At 40.5% G+C, this 21,871-nt stretch overlaps 1 protein-coding gene across 1 annotated transcript in view; it reads right to left on the reverse strand.

The window, feature by feature from the left end:
* The window catches only part of RANBP9 (RAN binding protein 9), a 72,559-nt gene that overhangs the window by 35,350 nt on the left and 15,338 nt on the right, over positions 1 to 21,871 (reverse strand). The window lies entirely within an intron of this gene.

The following is a 21,871-nucleotide window of genomic DNA, read 5'->3' on the forward strand; positions in this document are numbered from 1 at the left end:
GAAACCCTAATGCAGACCAGGCTTTCGACTGGGGGCCCAGGAGTTAGAAAGCAACTATAAACTGTAATAAAGAGAAAAGTATAGAACTAGATAAACAAAATGAAGAAAAATGTTTACCTTCCTAATTAAAATAATGCCACAAAAACAAAATTCTAAAATACACCAAAAATGTACCATGTTTAACTGGGTCCGACTCTTTGCGACCCCATGAACTGTAGCCCGCCAGGCTCCTCTGTCCATGGGAATTCTCCAGGCAAGCATACTGGAGTGGGTTGCCATGCCCTCCTCCAGGGGATCTTTCCAACCCAGGGATTGAACCCCGGTCTCCCACAATGCAGGCAGATTCTTTTTTAAAAAAATGTATTTAATTGGAGGCTAATTACTTTACAATACTGTAGTGATTTTTGCCATACATTCACATCAATCAGCCATGGGTTCCCCATCCTGAACCCCCCTCCCACCTCCCTCCCCATCTCATCCCTCTGAGTCATCCCAGTGCACCAGCCCTGAATGCCCTGTTCCATGCATCAAACCTGGACTGGCGATCTGTTTCACATATGGTAATATACATGTTTCAACGCTGTTCTCTCAAATCATCCCACCCTCTCCTTCTCCCAGAGTCCAAAAGTCTGTTCTTTACATCTGTGTCTCTTTTGCTGTCCTGCATATAGGGTCATCATTACCATCTTTCTAATATATGCGTTAATATACTGTATTGGTGTTTCTCTTTCTGGCTTACTTCACTCTGTATAATAGGCTCCAGTTTCATCCACTTCATTAGAACTGATTCAAATGTATTCTTTTTAATGGCTGAGTAATACTCCATTGTGTATATGTACCACAGCTTTCTTATCCATCCGTCTGCTGATGGACATCTAGGTTGCTTCCATGTCCTGGCTATTATAAATAGTGCTGTGATGAACACTGGGATACACATCTCTTTCAATTCTGGTTTCCTCGGTGTATATGCCCAGCAGTGGGATTGCTGGGTCGTATGGCAGTTCTATTTCCAGTTTTTTAAGGTGTCTCCACACTGTTCTCCATAGTGGCTGTACTAGTTTTCATTCCCACCAACAGTGTAACAGGGTTCCCTTTTCTCCTGCACCCTCTCCAGCATTTACTGTTTGTAGACTTTTTGATAGTAACCATTCTGACTGGCATGAGATGGTACCTCATTGTGGTTTTGATTTGCATTTCTCTGATAATGAGTGATGTTGAGCATCTTTTCATGTGTTTGTTAGCCATCTGTATGTCTTCTTTGGAGAAATGTCTGTTTAGTTCTTTGGCCCATTTTTTGATTGGGTCATTTATTTTTCTGGAATTGAACTGCATGAGCTGCTTGTATATTTTTGAGATTAATTCTTTGTCAGTTGCTTCGTTTGCTATTATTTTCTCCCATTCTGAAGGCTGTCTTTTCACCTTGCTTATAGTTTCCTTCATTGTGCACAAGTTTTTAAGTTTAATGTGTTTATTTTTGCTTTCATTTCCATTACTCTGGGAGGTGGATCCTGCTGTGATTTATGTCAGAGAGTGTTTTGCCTATGTTTTCCTCTAGGAGTTTTATAGTTTCTGGTCTTACATTTAGATCTTTAATCCACTTTGAGTTTATTTTTGTGTATGGTGTTAGAAAGTGTTCTACTTTCATTCTTTTACAAGTGGTTGACCAGTTTTCCCAGCACCACTTGTTAAAGAGACTGTCTTTTCTCCATTGTATATTCTTGTGCAGGCAGATTCTTTACTGTCTGAGCCACCTGGGAAGCCCAAGAACACTGGAGTGGGTAGCCTATCCCTTCTCCAGGGGAACTTTCCAACCCAGGAATCCAACAGAGTCCCCTGCATTGCCGGCAGGTTCTTAACCAGCTGAGCTACACAGGAAGCCCCCCAGAAAGGTACATAAGACCAACAAAATACAGAATTGGAACATGAATTCATTCTAGAAGACATCAATGGAGAGTACGATTAAAAAAAAAGAAGCATTTAAAAAATACATACATTTAGGATTATGTTAAAGAAAAAAAATGGAATCACCATTATTAAAAAGTACAGTGGAACACCAATATTTACTGAGATAGTTTAGCTAGTGATTTTCCACAACTAAAAAATATTTTGGTTAAGTTGAAAGTGCACATCACACACACTGAGAAAGATAAAAATAGATCCACACACAAACACACTATAGACTATCGATACAAACAAAATCCTAAAAGCTTCCAAAGAGAAAGTCAGATCATGTCAGAAGGAATGACAATTAAAATGAAAGCCGACTTCTCTCCAGCAGCGGCTGGTGACAGCAAACAACGGCACAAAGCATTGAGAGTGAAGAACTGTCAACCCAGCACTTCACCCCAGGTAAAGCCTCATCCAAGAAGGAGGGCACAACAAGGCATTCTATGGCATAATGAAGCTAATACTCTACTGTCCACAAATGCTCACGAAAGAACTATTTGAGAACAGACTTCAGGAGGAAGTCCAGTGAAACCAGAAGGAAATGTGTGAGACAAAGAAATGACAATTAGCAAAGAAAATTATGAAATGTCATTAAACTTACTGAAAAAATATTGTTAATTTAAAAAATTATAATCCAGTTACAACATGCAATTCAAAATTACCTGACATATAAAGACACAGTATAACATGACCCTAGTCAAGAGTAAAGAGAACTTACTGGCCAAGTTACTCATTTTAACATTATGTTGATAATAACGAAACCTACCTCACTGGCTTTCACACGCAAGGAACAACTCAGAGGTGTGCCAAATTTATAACAAGGACTGTGTTACTGTGACTATTAGCATTTTATTCTCCGTGCAGAGTGGAGGACTGGCACAGAGGAGGTGCTCAACACACATTTTCGAATGAACGAATAAATGAATGGTTAGTTTGACTAAAAAATATTGCATAATTAATGGTATGACATTTTTAGAGTTCAGCATAGCTTATTGCTAAAAGCTAAATATAGACAGATAAATATATTCATCTAATAAAAACATCCTATTGAAGAAAAAGGGGAAGAAATAAATCTGACTTTATTTGTAAATAACACTACTTTAACAAAAGATAAACACAAAATAATCAGTAAAGTTAATAAGTGAATTTAAATACAGATGCACGATACAGAATTACTGTATAAAAGTATCTACTGTATTTGTATATACTGGCAGCAAACACTAAAAAGATAAAATTTTAAAAACAATTACATCTACAAAAGGACCAGAAAGCATAAAACATTTAAGAACTGAACAAAAGACATGTAGAATTTCTCAGCTGAAAATTACCAAACAATGATGGGGAAATTAAAGAAGATGTAAATAAATGGAGAGATACATCACATTTATGGACTAGAAGACTCAATATTATTAAGGCTACAATTCTCTCCAAATTGATCTCTAGAGTCAATGCAATCCAATTATACTCATGCTAGGAGGTTTCTATAAAACTGAGAGGCTTATTCTAACGTTTGAAATAAACAGGATCTAAAATATGCAAAAGAAAGTATGAAAGAGAATACAGACGTAGGACTTACATCATTTGACCTCAAGATTCACCTAGCATAAACCTGAGTAATCAGGACAGTGTGGTACTGGCATTAAGAATCAACAAACAAATCAACGCAATGGATTCAGAAAGAGACCCAAAAGAGTTCCACACTTAGACAATCAGTTAACATTTTTACAAGACTGCCAAAATAGTCCAAAAGAGTAAGGAAGGTCTTTCTATCAACAGTGACATTAATCTCTACCTCACACGATATACAAAACTCAACTGAAAATGGATCACAGTCCTAAACACAAAGATTAAATGTATAAAGCTTCTAAAAGAAAACATGTAAAAGTATCTTACTTACATGGGGATAAAGCAAATACCTATTAGGACACAGAAAGCAAGAAACATAAAATAACAAACTCGTAAGTCAGACATCAGCAAAATTAAACTCCGCCCCAAAGACATAAGACAATCTAATTTTTATAAACGAACAAAAGATTTCAATAGACACTTCACAAAATATCATAGAAAACTGCAAATAAATACGAAGCACGTGGAAGCACTGCACTTCAGTGACTATTAGTCAGCACAGAAGGGAAATTAAACCACCCGGGGCACCACCACACATCCAGCAGGATGGTGACAGTTCGAGACTGGCCACACCAGCACTGCCAAGAACTTGGCACAATAATAACTTTCACACACTGCCGGTGGGAACGTAAAATGGGGCAACTCCTTGGGAACATGGCTGGCGGTTTCTCGTACGTCTGAGTGGATGCTTACCCCCAGACCCTGCGGCTCCACTCAGAAGAGAAAGGAAGGCAACACGTGCGCCTAGACACTTGTCTAACCACGCTCCTGAGAACTTTCTTCACAAAAGAGGAAAAACTCAAACAGCCCACGTATCTATCAACAAGTGAACGGATTCACAAACTGTGGCATGTTCTACTCAGAAATAAAATGGAAAACGAAGTACTGATACACACAACATGGATGACCTAAAAAATGCAATCCTGAATCAAAGAAATCTACAAAAGGGTCTACGCTGTGTGACGCCTTTTGCAGACATACCTCATTTTATTCAGCTTCACAGATACAGCTTTAAAACAACCAAGTGAAGGTCTGCGGCAACCCTGCGTCCACAAGGTCCGTCAGCACCGATTTCCAAGCAGCATCTGCTCACTTTGCGTCTCTATCACGTTTTGGGAATTCTTGTAATATTTCAACGATTTCCATTATTATTAGCATTTTTAGCAATTAAGTACTTTTAAATTAAGGGATATACTTTTTTTTTTTGACATTATGTATTGCACAATGAACAGATGATAGTGTAATGTTAACATAACTCATTTGTACTGGGAAACAAAAACTTCATGTGACTTGCTTTACTGTGGTATTTGCTTCACTGTGGTGGTCTGAAACTGAACCGGCCGTTTCTCTAAAGTCTGCCTGTATATGAAGCTCTGGAACCGGCAAAAGGAAAGTGATGGCACTTGTGAGACAGTGAGGACATGGCCTAACTGGGAAAGAGGAGGAGGAAACACTTGTACTCATCAAATGGTACACTTCAGACTTCACAGTACGTAACTTTTATGATAATTTTTAAAAGAGCAGTAAGCAACTACCAAACTCTAGTTAACGCTACGCATGCCATAATCATTAGGATGTAAGTCTGCTTACTTCAAAATGCATTAAAAAATAAGATGGATGGCTGGGTGGACAGAGGAATGGGTAGATATGGGATACAGCAATTACAGTCAGTTCTGCTATTATCATGACATCCGAGTTCCTTAAAATCATTGCAGTATACAACATGATGCAATAAAAACCACAGCGCTTAAGGAGCAAATGGGTTTAAGAGCACAACATTCAAAAACTTCATCCTATCTTTTTTAAAAAAGGTAAAAATCCAATTAAAAACTACCAAAATTCAGTAACAATGGTTTTACACATGCTGAATTGTCAAGAAATACATAAATACTATAATAAATACGGCACCTTACACTGAGAAAGACCTAAAGGTAACTTGGGGAAGTTGGTGAAATAGAACTGAAGCTTGTGAGTTGCGAATGGTGGAAGGAGTTATTGGACAGGGGAGATTTGCAACACCAGATGTGCAGGGCTGTGGCTCACAACCAGGAGTGAACCAGGACAGCTGGCAGCTGTCTGAGGTGTTGCATGACATACAAATACAAGCTCAAACTCAACAGCAGTGACAGAGTGAGAAGACTTGATGGACAAGAAGCTTACTGTGGCAGTATGTGCAGTAAGCCCCCTACATACGAATCTTCAAGCTGCGAACTTTCAGATGCAAACGTGCGTTCACACGTCCAGGCACGTACGTTAGTTCATGTGTCTGGCGTACACGGTCGTGCTTCTGGGTACCGTATCGTTATGTCAAGGGTGCTCAGAAGCAAGCGGAAAAGCAGCGGTGACGTAGCTGGTACTGCTGAGAAGGAGCGATTGGTTATAATCTGTCAGAAAGCATCTGCGCCACCTGTAAAGGCTGATACCACCCCAACTATAACAAGTCATTTTCAATGTGCGAGGTCTAAATACAACAACCAAAAGAAACAAAAGTAAGAGACTAAGACCCACCAATGCTGTCTACGAGAAACCTATTTTATAATAAAGACACAGATAGATTAACATGAAGGGATGGAGAGAGGTACACTGTGCTAATACTAATCAAAAGATAGCCGGACTAGTTATACTAGTTTCAAACAAAGCAGATTTCAGAACAAGGAAAATTATCAGGGATAAAGAGAAGCATTATGTGAAGTGTCAATTCTTGAAGAAGGCATAACAATTCTTAATGTTGATGCACCTAGTAACAAAATGTCAAAAGATGTGAGGCAAAAACTGATAGAATTACCCAGAAAAATAGTCAAATCCACTATTATAACTGGAGACATCTGTAACTGGCAGACAGCAGGAGGAAAACCAGTAAGAATATAGAGAACACCATCAGTCAACTGGATTTCATTGACATCCACATCTAAAAACATCAGAATACACATTCTTTTCAAGTTCACAAAAAACATTGACCAGGAAAGATCAGATTCATATTTTAAAAACTGAAATAATACAAGGGACACTCTGAAACCAATAATGAAGTTGAACAAGATATCAAAAGTTGAAAAATCTCCAATTATTTAATGATTAAGCATCACACTGCTAAAGCCACAAAGAAGATTTCTCAAAAGAAATTTTTAAATATCTTAGACTAAATAAAAATGAAAACATAACTATCAAAATTTGTGGGATGCAGCTTAAAAAAGGTACTTACAGGAAAATTTATACTACTGAACATTATAATAATCTAAAATCAATAATTTATCCTTCTATCTTAGGAAATCAGTAATTAAGAAAAATATAAGCCTAGGAAGAGAAGAAATAATAAAAACCAGAGCAGAAATCAATGAAATTGAAAACAGGAAACCTGAGAAAATAAAAAACCCAAAGGCTGGTTCTTCATACTGTTAGTCATCAGGGAAAAGCAATCAAAACCAGAGTGAGCTATCACATCACACCTGTCAGAACAGCCCTCATCAAAGACCCCAAATAACAAATACTGGCAAAGACGTGGAGCAAAGGGAACCTTTGTACACTGTTCATGGGAATGTAAATTGGTGCAGTCAATTAAACAATAGTTCTAAAAACAGCCTACCGTGTGATCCAGCAATTCCACTCCTGAAGACAATGAAAACACTGATTTTAAAAGATACATGCACCCTAGTGTTCACGGCAGCATTATTTCCAACAGCCAAGGTATGGAAGCAACTTAAGTGTCACACAAACAGATAAAGAAGATGTGATCTCACACACACACACAGAGCGCTATGCAGCCAAGAATTCTGCCCCTTGCAACAACATGGAGGACTTGGGGAGTAGTAGGCTCAGCGAAATAAGTCAGACAAAGAAAAACAAATACTATATATTATCACTTATATATGGAATCTAAAATATAAAAGGAATAAATATCAGATCAGTTGCTCAGTTGTGTCCGACTCTTTGCGACCCCATGAATCACAGCACACCAGGCCTCCCTGTCCATCACCAACTCCCAGAGTTCACTCAGACTCACGTCCATCGAGTCAGTGATGCCATCCAGCCATCTCATCCTCCGTCGTCCCCTTCTCCTCTTGCCCCCAATCCCTCCCAGCGTCAGAGTCTTTTCCAATGAGTCAACTCTTCGCATGAGGTGGCCGAAGTACTGGAGTTTCAGCTTTAGCATCATTCCTTCCAAAGAAATCCCAGGGCTGATCTCCTTCAGAAAGGACTGGTTGGATCTCCTTGCAGTCCAAGGGACTCTCAAGAGTCTTCTCCAACATCACAGTTCAGAAGCATCAATTCTTTGGCGCTCAGCCTTCTTCACAATCCAACTCTCACAGCCATACATGACCACAGGAAAAACCATAGCCTTGACTAGACGGACCTTTGTTGGCAAAGTAATGTCTCTGCTTTTGAATATGCTATCTAGGTTGGTCATAACGTTCCTTCCAAGGAGTAAGCGTCTTTTAATTTCATGGCTGCAGTCACCATCTGCAGTGATTTTGGAGCCCAGAAAAATAAAGTCTGACACTGTTTCCACTGTTTCCCCATCTATTTCCCATGAAGTGATGGGACCGGATGCCATGATCTTCGTTTTCTGAATGTTGAGCTTTAAGCCAACTTTTTCACTCTCCACTTTCACTTTCATCAAGAGGCTTTTGAGTTCCTCTTTACCTTCTGCCATAAGGGTGGTGTCATCTGCATATCTGAGGTTATTGATATTTCTCCTGGCAATCTTGATTCCAGCTTGTGTTTCTTCCAGTCCAGCATTTCTCATGATGTACTCTGCATATAAGTTAAATAAACAGGGTGACAATATACAGCCTTGACGTACTCCTTTTCCTATTTGGAACCAGTGTGTTGTTCCATGTCCACTTCTAACTGTTGCTTCCTGACCTGCATACAGATTTCTCAAGAGGCAGGTGAGGTGGTCTGGTATTCCCATCTCTTTCAGAATTTCCCACAGTTTACTGTGATTACACAAAGGCTTTGGCATAGTTGATAAAGCAGAAATAGATGTTTTTCTGGAACTCTCTTGCTTTTTCCATGATCCAGCGGATGTTGGCAATTTGATCTCTGGCTCCTCTGCCTTTTCTAAAACCAGCTTGAACATCAGGAAGTTCACGGTTCACATATTGCTGAAGCCTGGCTTGGAGAATTTTGAGCATTACTTTGTTAGCGTGTGAGATGAGTGCAATTGTGCGGTAGTTTGAGCATTTTTTGGCATAAATGTTATTGGAATAAATATAACAAAACATAAACAGACTCACAGATACAGAAAACAAGAAAAGGTAGAGGATTAAGAGGTATAAACTACTATGTATACAATAAATAAGCTACATGGACATACTGTATAGCAGAGGAAGTATAACCAATATTTCATAGTAACTTTAAATGGAGTATAACCTATAAAAATACTCAATCACTACGCTGTACATCTGAAACTAATACAATACTGTAAAGCAGCTATACTTCAATCAATAAAGAGGAGGACTGGAAAGATTCCCACCCTGCCCCTCAGCAAAGAAACCTAAAGGCTGGTTATCCGAAAAACTCAACAAAAAGATTCTAGGAAAGCAGGAAGGGAAGATCCAAAAGAGGTTAGTAATTAATTCCACTACTGCTCACCACTGCTCACAACAGAGAATATCTTCAAAGAGGAGACTACAGCTATTACTATAAAGTAATTTTCTAAATGTAAAAATACACTAATGCCCCACCTTTAAAAAAAAAAGGCAAACAGACCACATCATATTAAAAAAAAACAAAATTCAAACGTGACGAAAATGCTTCCAGTTTCCTTTCGCTCCTATTCCCACCTATAACCACTTCCCCGTATCTACAGGCAATTAGTGTCACCAGTGACTTGTGAGATCCGTTCATCGTCTTCTCTGGCATATTTGCTTGTAAGTTCAAAAAGAAATAATAGAAAAAAACAAGAATCAGTGAAAATGGTTACCTATGGGGGAAGACCAGGGTAAAGGGGGCCTTCTGTGAAAGGCCTTCTTGTACAGTTTTAATTTGTGAACAATGTAAATGTTCAGATGTGTTATTTAAACCAAAATCAAAAAGAAAAAAGCAATCCCTATAAATGAAGATAAATGTAAACAAGTGAAACTAATAAAATGTCAATTGGTGTGGAACTGTAAAAAATCCATGTGGTATTCAACATTCTTTTAGTAACAGTATCGGTATGTTCGTTCAGAAATGTATAGTTATGCTCTAGGACAAAGCAAATCATGTCAATAGGATTAGAAACAAGATTTTCAGAGTAAGGAAAGAGAGACTCAGTGTAAAACTGGAGAATTAAAACTGGTTTGGAAACTCTGACCTTGAAGTGCACTCAGGAAAAAAAAAAAAAGTATTCCTGGATGGACAGATCTGGGATAAAGCAAATAGAGCAAAATCCTAACTCTAAAATTAAGGTGGCATGTGGGTGTTCACTGTATTAACTTTTCTTGACACAAAGAAAGCTGCTGAGATTCCGCACCATCTAAATCATAGAGAGGGCAGCCCTAGGATGAGGGACAATTCCTTGCAGCCTCTGCTTCTATCCCAAACAGTTACTACTCTGTCATCACTTTAAACATCTCAACTGGCCCTCCTGAAAAACCTATCCAAGTGCCAAATCACCCACAGAAAATCAGAAGGTCCAGGACTAACACATCACGTCTCTCTATTCTGGAACATTTACTTTTATGTAAGTGATTTCAGCAGTAGGCAAACAGCAAGCATGCAATACATCTGAAATAAACATAAATGGACTGGTTACAAACAGTTTTCTGATTCTGTATAACTGAAATATGACTAAATAATAACATACTCATTACGGCAAAGCTATACTACCTTAACAGGCTTCCCTGGTGGCTCTGTGCTCAAGAATCCGCCTGTTAATGCAGGTGACTTGGGTTTGATCCCTGGGTAGGGAAGATCCCCTGCAGAAGGAAATGGCAACCCACTCCAGTGTTCTTGCCTGGAGAGCTACAGTCATGGAGCCACAAAGAGTCAGACACGATTTAGGGACCAAACACCAACAACAAATACAACCTTAATGCTATACTGAAAGATTGTGGGTATCTTCAAGACGTTATTAAAATGGGATTTTTCTCTAAATTTTTAACTAAACTCATATTAAGTATAGGTAGTGGTATACATGATTCGCATATATCTTAAACCAAATTTTCATTCTTAGACTAATGTTAAAATTTGTTTAAATAGAAGGGAAAAAGGCAGAATATATCCGAATATATCCCCAAATATCAACTGTAGTTTAGTATGAGTGGTAGGACTGAAAATGCTCTTTAAAGTAGTTATGCTTTTTTCTCCTTGACAGGATTTGTCTGATTTTCTCTTTTGCATAAGAATACACTAGCAGGGGACTTCCTTGGTGGTCCACTGGTTAAGACTCCAATAGGCCTCCAATGCAAGGGAAGGAGGTTTGATTCCTGATCAGGAAATTAAGATCCCACATGCTGCATGCGATGACACACACACACACACATATATATATATATATTCCTTGGAAGAATACATTACCTTACAACTGGAGAAAATGTTCTTTAAAAAAATCCACATGCATTTGCTGGACATAAAATAAGAGATGGAGCAGGCATAGAGTTGACTTGGGATTTCAACAACACTGAAGACAGATAACCAACTCAAGAATAATCTAAGAAACGTGGTGGTTATATATCTCTAGGGCACTTTTCCCACATTCACTAGGCACTTGTTAAATAACACTTTCCTCCTCACCATCAAAAATGCAGCTCCCAAGCATCTTTGGTGGTTTCAAAATGTAGGGAAAGAAGTATCCAAAACCCAAGCTTCCCCTTGTCCCATTTTATAAACACCAACAGCTGTACTCTGCGCGTGCCACAGGGCCGGAGTCTGCAGAGGGAAAGCTGTTCTTCCTGCCGCCTGCACCCAGGCCCCTGGTTCTGTGCCCGACACTGTTCTGAGCACTGAAGACGCACGAGTGAAAAAACCGTCCCCAAAGCCCTCCTCCCCCTCCTCACGCAGGCCCTCTGTCACTGGCGCACCCTGCCTGGCAGCTCCAGGAACGCCACCGCAGAAATCCCACCACGCCTCTTCTCAAACTTCACGAGAAGCAGCAATCCTCAAATGTCTCCATCCTGCCTACTTTTTTGCTGGCTCTTTACTGATTTCATTTCTCCTTCACCCAGCCTGAACTAAAACTGTCCGTTTGAAAGTTCCTTCACCAGTAAGCCTCAACTACTACAACTGTTCTAACTTCCTAAACTGTAATTTTCCATTCTGCATCAATCATGCAATTCAACTTTCCTCCCCGGCCAGCTGAGTACAGAGTGAAAAATAATGTTACATATGTAAATTGCTGTCACAACAAATTCATGGTTTTAGATCTCACAGTTCAACATTTTCGCTTCCCTGATCAATGTATATTTACTAAGTAACCGTGTGTGGGACAACAGGGATTAAGTTGTGAAAAAGACAGAAGTCTGTGCTCTAGTGGAGCTCACACTCTAACAAGGAAGACAGATCTTACATAAATAATTACGAATATGATGAAATGCTATGACGGGGGACAGGAGTGCTATGTAATCAGATAAAAGAGGAGTCTAACCTAGTTTGGAGGTGCAAAGGCTGTCAAGACAGGCTCCCCAAAGCAGAGATGTTTCTGTTCTAATCAACTGCATATTCCAGCCCACATTCCTAACTTATATTTAACCCCTCAACCCCACTCCATCAGCAAAGGAGCTTGTTTCCTCAACTTGCCTTGGATTCCCCGGTGATTCCCTCTCCTTAATTTACACATATGACCAAGCTTCTCCTGCCCAAGCAGAAGTTGAACTCATTTTTCTAGAGAGTAATTTGGCCATTGCATCATGTATCTAAAAGTGTACATACTCCTTCTTTTGACACATTAATTCTACTTCAAAACAGATGATACTTCAGGGGGAAAAAAAAAAAAAAAAACAAAGCAAAAAGAAGAAAGATGACCAGAGCTTTTAATCTTATAGCAAAAGGCTTACACCTGTAAGTAGGTTAAAAAATACATAGTAAGTTAAGTCAATAATAAAAATAGGCTATAAAACTGTTTAAGGAAGAGTAGAGCTGTGTAATAAAAGTGTATATATAAACACTGGAAGGAAACAAGCTGAATCATTAATAGAATTTATACAAGATGTAATTTTCTTCCTATTTTTCTGAAGGGACAGAAAATGACTATTTCCCATAACAGCCACACAGCTAGGCAGCCCTCTGGCTCCATTAACTCCGTTCCATACTCTAACTTTCTAACACACTGCACTCACTCCCACCCCAACTTTAAGGAATTTGCTAGAACAAGGATTAACCACCTCCACAGTGACCGACCAGCAGACACTTCAGTTCTCCTTTTAACTGACCTCCTTGGCTTCTAACACCCAGGACTCTCCACGACCTTCGTTCTGACTCTGACCATCCCTACTCAGAATTCTTAGCTATTAACACCCTTCTACATTTCCTATAAATGTGGTGATTCAGATGTCCATCCTCCAGCCTCCTCTTTTTTACGCCACATACTTGGATGATCATATCAATCCTCATGGCTTCAACAACCTACATTCTGATAACTCCAAAATCCACTGACAGCTTTTCTCTCTCCTAAATCCCATTTATTTTTAGTCAAAGCCCTACTATTAATTCATCATCTGGATGTCTCACACTGTTCCCATTATCTGCAATTTCAAAGCTCCATTTCCCTCCAGTATTCTTTATTATATTCAGTCACAGCACCATCTATCTAATTGACTGTCCCAGTCACCACCCTTCATTCTTTGCTTTTTAACAGCTACCCTTACTATTCCCACTTCCTAATCAAGCCTTTTCGTTTTCTTTAAAGTCCTAAAGAGCTAACAAATCCATTTATTTTTGTCACTAAAGCCACCACACAGATTAAGCCAATTCAAAATCATAATGGCCCAACTGATCCTGTGTCTCTCAGACCTCTCTTTTCTTTATCAGAGGAACTGTCCCAACATGCAAATCCAATTGTTATCATTCCCCATTAAAGCTGCCACAGACCTTCGTGTTTCTCTTTCTCCATCGGCAACAGCAGCATCAAGCATTTGCAGCAGGCACTGCAAGAGCTGCTTTCCCTGAACTATTTACAATCCTAGGAGGTTGGCACTGTTTCCATTTTACAGAAAAGGGAAAAAAAGTTTGTCAAAAAGTACAAGGACACAGAACTAGTAAGTGGCAGAAAAGCGAAAGTGATGTAGTCGCTCAGGTGAATCCAACTCTCTGTACCCCATTAACTGTAGGCCAGCAGGCTCCTCTGTCCATGGGATTCTCCAGGCCAGAGTGGGCTGCCATGCCCTCCTCCAGGGGATCTTTCCTACCCAGGGATCGAACCCAGGCCTCCCACATTGCAGGCATTCTTTACTGTCTGAGCCACCAAGGAAGCCCCGGTTAGTGGCAGAGCCAATATCCAAATCTCCGTCTTTCTAATCCCAAAGTACTTCACTGTATTTTAGCAAACGTAACTAAATCAGCTTCTAAAGCAGCTATTTGTCTTTGAAAACTCTGCTCAGGAACAAACTCTGGAGGGATTCCTAGGAAATTGGTCTAAGGAGGGTGAGCAGGTGGCTGAAGGACAGGGAAGTGAGAGAGACTTGTGTTCGGCTTTCTTCCTCTTCCGTAACTACATGCACACTTTCTAGAGGCTTCCTTGATTGCCACCCCATCTTCCAACAGAGCTGGTCACTTTCTCCACCACACTTCTCTACTTTGTTCATACAGCTATTATTATAATGTTATAATGTGTTGCCATGCTCATTTCTCATCTTATCGACACACGTCTGGAAGGCAGGGACCCAGTCTCAGCCAACACATCCTTGAAAACCCTAGGTTCCTAGCAGAGTAGCTGGTACACAAGAGGTGCCCAACAAGGGGAACTACCTCTTCTTCCTCTATTTTTTTTAATCTCTATCACAATTCAATCCTAGGCAACACCCTCAGAGCCTCACTCCCATCTCTGGCTCTTTTCCACATTGTATCCCCTCCCCACCCAGTACTGTTTTTCTAAACAGATAAAATATCACTGCCTGATTCAAGAAGGCTGAAGGCCCCCTTCTACCTACAGAGTATTCGCCCACAGAGCTATCATCAAGGCTCTCCAACACCCGATTCCAACTCCGCTCACACTTCTGTAAACTCTTCACTATAAGCCCTCAAGTCGCCACCAATACTGGGTCAGGTACCTCAGCCAAAGACACCAAATGGTTCCATTCCTCCCACTTGGCACAGTCTGGAATATTCTTCCCCAACAAAGTGTCTCAAATCCTAACTCATTTTCTAAGGCCTATCAAATACTATTTCCTTTATAAATCTGTTTCCTGGAGCTAGAATCATCATCTCCTCAGTTTTCCCATACTGTCGCTCATTCTTTAAGTACTTAATGTATTATGTCTTCATCTAGAGTTATTCGCACATACCCGCTCCCTGCCCTGCACCACTGTCCCCTCCATATACTGAACTCTGTATTCCTTGAGGACAGGAACCCACATTCGGTTCACTCAAGGCATTCACTGGGCTTCTGCTGCCAGGCTCTCTACTAGAATCCAGGGAGAAGGCAGAGACAAATAAGTTCTTATTTAAACTCACTCAGGTGCTGAGAGTGCCTGATACACCACATATCACTCTTGTTCAATTCATTAAATTCACTACGTTAATAGATACACCGCTCATTTGATGTCTTTTTCACAGTTTCCGGCTGCGTTTCCCTTTACTGCTATCACTGACAGAAACTAGAAGAAAAGACCTTTTAAAGCTAGGTGGGGAAAAAGACCTTTGATTTCTTTTCTACTCCCCCAGGAAATAATCCAGAAAAGTGAGGAAGCACAGAAGGAATGTTCTGAAGACTACATTTTATTATCAGCAGAATTTAGGAACAGAGACTGGATTACTTGCTGATTTCTCCTGAATCACACTGGCAGAATGGCATCAATATTTTGTTTGAAGAGCTAAAAATATCACACTCATAATAAATTATTCTAAAAATTTCCAAATAAAAATTTTATTATCTCTCACATTTATAATTAACTTTATCTCCACTGCCTCTATTAGTATGCATAATTTAAAACCTGAATGAAATTCCTGAACTGAAAGTACATTCATGAGACAAAGTCTATTAAAATTCATCTTAACTGTCAATAAGAATTAACAAGAACATAAAGTAAATATATACCCTTTAAATATGTCTCCTAAAACATGATTTTATGCAGATAATATGACTTAATTTTCTGGTTGCAACATGTGTTAGAAATTCATTTTTAAATTAAACAATCTAGACTGGTGATTTTGTCGTAATAAAGTAAGCTTATTTTGCTGAACATACAAAAAAAAATTACGTTAAATGAAAATAAACATTTAAATGAAATTGAAAATAAATGAAAATCCAAGGCAGAAAGCAAAACATATTGTTTTATTCAATAAGAGGAGCTTCCTTCAAGCCTCACTTCTTAGGCAGTGAAGAAATACAAGTCATAATCATCACAGGCATATTCCTAATTTTCCAAGGCAGCCCAGAAGCCACGCATGTTACAAATAGACCGAAGGGCAATTCATACCCAACTCCTGCCGCTTTAGGAAAAACCTGCTACAACGACAGTTTCTCTGAAGAAAACTGCCATCTTGGATCCAAACACTTATTTATCTTGGATAAACACATTGCTTTAAAAAAAGTCAATTTTAAATTAAATATAATTAAATTAATTAATTAATTAATTAAATATAATAAACTCTCAGATGAACATAAATCACTGCAAACGAAAGAAAACTGACAGCTGCTCTTTCTGGTTAAATCTTCACAACAATGTTAGGATTTTAGGAAGGAGTTCTTGTATCTCTTGATAACAGTTCAATGTATCTCCAGAAAGACCTTACTTGGCCAAAATAAGCTACATGACTTGCTTTTGTTCCATAAATGAACTGTTTGTTCTTCGCTTCCAAAAGCACTGGGTTGGACCTAAAACTGCAGTCAGAAAGATTACCAGAAATAAACAAAATCAGATCAATGCAAAGAAATAGAGGAAAACAACAGAATGGGAAAGACTAGAGATCTCTTCAAGAAAATCAGATATACCAAAGTAACATTTCATGCAAAGATGGGCTCGATAAAGAACAGAAATGGTATGGACCTAACAGAAGCAGAAGATATTAAGAAGAGGTGACAAGAATACACAGAAGAACTGTACAACAAAGATCGTCACGACCCAGATAATCACGATGGTGTGATCACTGACCTAGAGCCAGACATCCTGGAATGTGAAGTCAAGTGGGCCTTGGAAAGCATCACTATGAACAAAGCTAGCGGAGATGATGGAATTCCAGTTGAGCTATTCCAAATCCTGAAAGATGATGCTGTGAAAGGGCTGCACTCAATATGCCAGCAAATTTGGAAAACTCAGCAGTGGCCACAGGACTGGAAAAGGTCAGTTTTCATTCCAATCCCAAAGAAAGGCAATGCCAAAGAATGCTCAAACTACCGCACAATTGCACTCATCTCACACGCTAACAAAGTAATGCTCAAAATTCTCCAAGCCAGGCTTCAGCAATATGTGAACCGTGAACTTCCTGATGTTCAAGCTGGTTTTAGAAAAGGCAAAGGAACCAGAGATCAAATTGCCAACATCCGCTGGATCATGGAAAAAGCAAGAGAGTTCCAGAAAAACATCTATTTCTGCTTTATTGACTATGCCAAAGCCTTTGACTGTGTAATCACAATAAACTGTGGGAAATTCTGAAAGAGATGGGAATACCAGACCACCTCACCTGCCTCTTGAGAAATCTGTATGCAGGTCAGGAAGCAACAGTTAGAAGTGGACATGGGACAACACACTGGTTCCAAATAGGAAAAGGAGATCATCAAGGCTGTATATTGTCACCCTGCTTATTTAACTTCTATGCAGAGTACATCATGAGAAACGCTGGACTGGAAGAAACACAAGCTGGAATCAAGATTGCCGGGAGAAACATCAATAGCCTCAGATACGCAGATGACACCACCCTTATGGCAGAAAGTGAAGAGGAACTCAAAAGCCTCTTGATGAAAGTGAAAGTGGAGAGTGAAAAAGTTGGCTTAAAGCTCAACATTCAGAAAACGAAGATCATGGCATCCGGTCCCATCACTTCATGGGAAATAGATGGGGAAACAGTGGAAACAGTGTCAGAGTTTATATTTTTGGGCTCCAAAATCACTGCAGATGGTGATTGCAGCCATGAAATTAAAAGATGCTTACTCCTTGGAAGGAACGTTATGACCAACCTAGATAGCATATTCAAAAGCAGAGACATTACTTTGCCAACAAAGGTCCCTCTAGTCAAGGCTATGGTTTTTCCTGTGGTCATGTATGGCTGTGAGAGTTGGACTGTGAAGAAGGCTGAGCGCCAAAGAATTGATGCTTCTGAACTGTGATGTTGGAGAAGACTCGTGAGAGTCCCTTGGACTGCAAGGAGATCCAACCAGTCCTTTCTGAAGGAGATCAGCCCTGGGATTTCTTTGGAAGGAATATGCTAAAGCTGAAACTCCAGTACTTCGGCCACCTCATGTGAAGAGTTGACTCATTGGAAAAGACTCTGATGCTGGGAGGGATTGGGGGCAGGAGGAGAAGGGGACGACAGAGGATGAGATGGCTGGATGGCATCACTGACTCGATGGACGTGAGTCTGAGTGAACTCTGGGAGTTGGTGATGGACAGGGAGGCCTGGTGTGCTGCGATTCATGGGGTCGCAAAGAGTCGGACACGACTGAGCGACTAATCTGATCTCATCTGATACAGGCGGTAGGTGCTATTTCTCATCTATCCATTCGTTCATTCATATGAGGGCCGACTAAACATAAAGGCCTGGAATACAGAAATATACCCCGTGCCTGAGCCTTGGGTCCGTGAGTGACGACCGCAGCAGCGCAGGCACCGCCACTTGCCTGCCTCAAAGGGAAGGAGCAAGGTAAACGCACGGTCTTATGTTGGGAAGGAGAAAGTGCCACCAAAATAACGTACCTGGAAACTAGCAACGAAAGAGTATTAAATTAGCTAATAAGCTTGGCAAATGGGGAAAGGGACAAGAGAAATTCATTTTTTACTTTCTCGCCAGGTTGATGGTTAACCGTTCTATCCAAAACTTGATTCCCTTTCTCCTCTCTCCCCACTTCCCCTCCAGAATGAGACGTATCAGAAAAAGGGAGACTGAAACCCAGGAGGTCCTTGTGAGGCCTTCCCGGGCACGAAAGCCCTTCCATGTTTCCTGAATTCCAAAGAGCAGATTCAAGCAGTTACTAATTCGGCAAGTGAGGGAATGCAGAAACAAACAAAAAGTGGTCATTCAAAAAAAGTAATGACAGCTTGCTAGTTCAGTGACAAAACAGCCCCAATCTCCCTCAAGGGATACACACAACAATCTGACGAGTATCTCTGAGTTGTTCTGCGGAAACTAAGACCTCCCCCACCCCTCCCAGGAGGTGGATGGGGACTATGTGCTGACCCTGGACAGGCTGGAACCAGAAGGCTGATGATTAAGATTCCCAAAGCATCACCCGTTATCTCACCACAACTGAAGAAAGCCCACAGGCTGAGCATACACCCTGCAGCCCTCACCTCTAATGTTGCCTTTAGAAAACCTCCCCGGAAGCCAATGCGGAGTTTGGTCTTGGGGCGTAAGCAGCCCATCCTCCTGGCTTGGTGCTTGCACTTATCACTGCTCTTCACCACAACCCGGTGTCGGCAGTCTGGCATTGCTGGGTGCTGGGCAAGTGGACCCCAGTGTGGTTAGGTAACATTTTCTAACCTAAAGTGTATCCCATCCCTCTCCTGTCGAGTCACTTTATATTGATTCGTCTCTGTTTAACACCCTACTTTCTGTCTTCTGGGGCTTGCCTCTCCAAGCCCAAGCTGGCAGGAAAGTGGGAATGGAGAGAAACTGGGTGCCCCACTTTGAGCCCCCCGCCACCGCAGCTCAGGAAAGAGAGGAGAAATAAGGACCTTAAATTTAATCAGGGTGAAGGCTAAAATGAGACTTGCCCTAAGAAGCACTGCATTCAATTGTGCTCGTCAGTTCAGTATTCTTAAATATACGTTACGTCCTTTCTTAACCATGTCCCTAGTTGTTGACAAGAAATTAATTTAAAATTAAAAGAATTATTAAGTTTATTTAAAAAAAAAAAAAAAAGGGCAGATGAAAATTAATGATTCTTCAACATCATTGGTCCTTAGGGAGATGTCAGTTAAAATCACAAGAAACCACTAGGTATCTATTAGAATGGCAGCAAATTAAAGACAAACAAACAAAACGACCCTGACAATACCCAGGGCTTCTGTGGAGGCACGCCCCCGGGCCCCACACCCTGCTGGTGGGCACGGCAGCCAGCACAGCCACACTGCAGAACAGCTTGGCAGTTTCTTATAAAGTTAAAGAGACACTTAACGAACGACCCAGCCATCCCATTCCTGTGTATTTACCCAAGTTAAGTGAAAACTCACGTTTATGCAAAAACCGATACATAAATGTTTCTAGCGGCTATATTCCTAGTTGTCAAAAAAACTGGAAATAATCTGATGTCCTTCAACTGAAGAGTGAGTAAGGACACTGTGGTTGGTTCCTCCATACAACCAGCAATAACAAGAACTGAACTACCAATACATACAACAACAGGGATGAATTTCATATGCAGTATACTAAGTGAAAGATGTCGGGCTTTAAAGGATACTATACTCTTTACACTACATGACTCCATGTATATACCATCCTAGAAACAGCAAACTATAAAGGAAGAAAACAAATCAGTGGTTGCCAGGGGCTGGAGATGGGCAAAGGTTGCCTGAAAAGGGATATGGAGGAATCTGGGTATTGGTGGGTGATGGAAATGTTTTCTATACTGATTGTGGTGATGGTTACAAGACTGTACAGATCTGTCAAAACTCATCGACGTGCACGCTAAAACAGTTTAAGATTTATTACATGTAAAATATACCTAGTTTTAAAAATGAAAGAAATTCTGGCCACAGAAAGATGAGACTAAAAAATCAGCAAGGCATTAGTCATACATCGTGAAGGATCCTAAGAAGTTTTAGATTTTACTCTCAAAGTAACCAGTGTATTAAACAATCTTAAAGGAGGGACAGACACTTCAGTTCTGTACCAGGAGGAAGGTGGACTCCTTCCTTATAGACTGGAGTGAGAGCGAAACAGGGAGCCCCTGGGGGGTCTCAGTCACTCAGGGCACAAAGGACCAACACCTGATCGGGCAGACACTGTCGACGTGGACAGAGAAAGTTAAAGGCAGGAAATGTGCAAGTTTCTAGCAAAGTGAAACCATGAGCCAGGCTACGGTTGAGAAAAAGATTTTAAATAAGCTAAATTTAAATGCCTATGGGACATTCAAATACAAACATCTGGTCCAGAGCTCAAGGGAATATCCTGAGATGCAGTTTCAGATTTGAGACTCGTCAGGGTACTGCTGCTGCTAAGTCGCTTCAGTCGTGTCTGACTCTGTGCGACCCCCATAGACGGCAGCCCTCCAGGCTCCCCCGTCCCTGGGATTCTCCAGGCAAGAACACTGGAGTGGGTTGCCATTTCCTTTTCCAATGCATGCAAGTGAAAAGTGAAAGGGAAGTCGCTCAGTCATCTCCGACTCTTAGCGACCCCATGGACTGCAGCCTACCAGGCTCCTCGGTCCATGGGATTTTCCAGGCAAGAGTACTGGAGTGAGGTGCCATTGCCTTCTCCCTAAGAAGCACTAAAAGGGGTGAAATGATTCACTCCAAATACAGGTAAAGTTACACATTCTAGTAACTTCACCTTGAGAGCTGGACAAACAACTCTAGAGATGTTTTAAAGGATCTCTGATACCACAATGAATTTATCAGGAAATACCACAGGACTGATCCAATGAGTCTATATAATCAGCTCTCATTCAGAGAGAGGTAAGCACCGAAATTCCCTGTGAAGTGTCCTCAAAGTGTCCATCATGTCCAAGGTCTACACCTGAAAATACTGGTTAAGGAATTTGGGGGGTAAGACTCAAACTACTATATTTTTATTAGTCCCCTAAGTGACTCTGATGTGTATACACACACAGAGTGGTGTGTATACTGTGTGTACACATCACAGGTGTGTACTCTGCTGTGTACACACCACACACCACTGATCCCAAGTTGAAAAGCAATGATACAAAAGTTAGTTCCAGCAGCTACATGAAGTTGTCAACTGGAACCTTCTACACTATATCTTAATCCTTGCAACTAGCTGAGAGTGTACTAACATACATTTCCCTGACCTCAACCTAAAATTCTGAGTCTCTACCCCTATAAAATAT

Source organism: Bubalus bubalis, chromosome 2 (assembly GCF_019923935.1).
Source record: "Bubalus bubalis isolate 160015118507 breed Murrah chromosome 2, NDDB_SH_1, whole genome shotgun sequence".
Classification (NCBI taxonomy): domain Eukaryota; kingdom Metazoa; phylum Chordata; class Mammalia; order Artiodactyla; family Bovidae; genus Bubalus; species Bubalus bubalis.